Source organism: Triticum dicoccoides, chromosome 2B, assembly GCF_002162155.2.
Source record: "Triticum dicoccoides isolate Atlit2015 ecotype Zavitan chromosome 2B, WEW_v2.0, whole genome shotgun sequence".
Lineage (NCBI taxonomy): Eukaryota > Viridiplantae > Streptophyta > Magnoliopsida > Poales > Poaceae > Triticum > Triticum dicoccoides.
The window spans coordinates 84,018,714-84,020,983 of NC_041383.1; the positions used below are offsets into that span (position 1 = coordinate 84,018,714).

General features: G+C 38.5%; 1 protein-coding gene across 5 annotated transcripts in view; it reads right to left on the reverse strand.

The window, feature by feature from the left end:
- Positions 1 to 1,624, reverse strand: part of LOC119362271 — a 7,290-nt gene extending 5,666 nt beyond the window's left edge. For 3 of the 5 annotated variants that reach the window (XR_005173275.1, XM_037627471.1, XM_037627468.1), the window contains exon 1: positions 1,325 to 1,586. The gene's annotated coding sequence lies outside the window, so the exon portion shown is untranslated. Of the gene's footprint in view, positions 1 to 1,324 lie in introns of all 5 variants that reach the window. The other 2 variants (XM_037627472.1, XM_037627470.1) reach the window with 1 other exon arrangement.
- Positions 1,625 to 2,270: the final 646 nt, after the last annotated feature.

A 2,270-nucleotide genomic window follows, 5' to 3' on the forward strand; every position in this document is an offset into this window, starting at 1 on the left:
ACAAATTACAAACTCATGATTATAACTAAAATTGCAACTTCACGCAACTTAAACTTGCAGTAATTGCTATAGAGCAACTAGAAATACCATAGTATGAGCATGTACATATACATTTACACATAAATACATTGTCATAAACAAAGAAGTTAAAGTAGATCTAAAAGAAAACACCTCCTTAAATGCAGAATTCAGATCGATTCACGATTACTAACGAAAAATGCATTCACAGGCAGCTAAAGTTGCAGTCATTAATTAAGAGCAAACGATCATGAAATAATTCACAAAGACAAACATGTTTCCATTAACAAAGAACTTAAACTAGAAGTAAAGCAGAACACCACCTTTGTCAAAATTTAAAAAGAAATCAAAATTACAACTATATTTGCATCTTCAGAAAGCTAAACTTGCACACTAGAAACAAATAAGAAAACTTGCACAATTGCATCTTCAGATATCTAGATATGCTTTCACATCAGAAACAATCAAAGAAAAGATAAAATTTGAACAAAACAAACAATTATATCTACTCACATAAAGTGAGGAGTTCTTGATTAGTTCATAAAAGCTCAACTTTCAGGAAAAAAAAATCAACTAAAATCACTTAGTCATGCATATGTTTAGTTGATTCTAAGGAACTTGCACATCAAAAACCTACAGAAACTGCAGACTCAACACAGACAAACATACATCCACACTTGAAAATTTAATTGTGCAAAAAGGTCAAATGGATTCTAAAGAACTTGCACATCAGAAAACTATACAGCAACAGTCACCCCATATATATCTACTCAACATGCATGATGATATCGAGCTACTACTAGGCCTGTAAAGTTCTACACAAAAGTGGACATGCTTTCACATCAGAATTCCTCGAACAGCAAACTTATACATTAATTCTCTATCTATTTGACCTAGAATCTGCATCAGATTAACAAATATAGAAACAAAAGTTTGCATCTTTTGAGACATGCAAGACACCAAGAATATCAAAATATAGAACTACTCAGACCCTGTACATCAAAAAGCTTAAACCTACTCAGATTCCTGGCTCTCCTCCTCCCATTCATAACTTAAAACAAAATATAAAAATGAAAAATGAAAACCCTAAACCAAACCCGATATTGGAACAAAACCTAACAAACGCATCTAATTAAACAGAACATAAACCTAGCTACTACTACTAGAACAAGAAAACAACCTCAAAAACCAAGATCTGACAACTAAAAACAGATAAACACACTCGATTTGAATCAGAGATATGAGCAAGAAACCCTAAGTAAAACAGGAAAACAACACAATAATAAGAACCAAGGAGCACAAATACCTCAAAAAGGACTAGATGCAGCAACCGGGATCCGTCAGCAGCTAAGCCCTCCGACTACAGACACCTGCAAAAACAATACAGAACAACAACAGAATCACCCACGCAGTCAGATAGAGAGGAGAAAAGGGGTAAAACAAAGCAAGAAAATGCAAATCAGATGAACAAGAATCCGCAGATGGAGAAAATCCAGCAAGAACGCCACGAACCCTAGCTCTGGTAAGGAAGGGGAAAAGACAGAGGAGAGACTGAGGCGGAGCGGTCGGGGGAGAGTGACTGACACAACCAGAGAGGGAGGGGATAAGAAGAGAAGCCGCCGACGCTCGGGATTCCACAAGCGGGCTCCGCGCTGGGCTCCAAGGCCTGTTAACGGGCGCGCACACACACTAATGGACGCCCGCGACGCAGAACGAGCCCAAACAACAAAATCGACTGACCCAGGATCGCTCTCAGTTGATTTTCAACAGGCCCAGACAGTCACCAACTCCAAAACAGAAAAAAAAACTAAATTACGAATCTCACGGCACAAAACAACGGCCACAAAATCGACTGACCCAAAATCAAAAAATCAGCTGACTGAAAAGTAGCTAATTCGTCAAGAATCACCTTTTCTCCAAGTCAGTCATGATTAACCACCAAGTAAAGTAAAGAGTAATCACGTTTACCAAGCTGTGACTAACTTTAATCGGCTTAGTTAACCTTGCACTGCACATTGGACCAATGCAAGTTGCAAGAAGAGCTTGTTTCACTGGCTGAGAAGTCTCTGGCCGCTGACGTGGCGTCCCAGTCAGCAGGTTGGATACCATTTTAACAAGATCCAACATGCTAATATACGGAGTAGATCTTGTTGGTAAAATTTTATAGTTGCATCTAGCGATGGATGGATGGAGAGGAAGAGATCGAGCGTATGTTCTCTCTCAAAAAAGAAGCTGAAACAGCAGAGCTATAG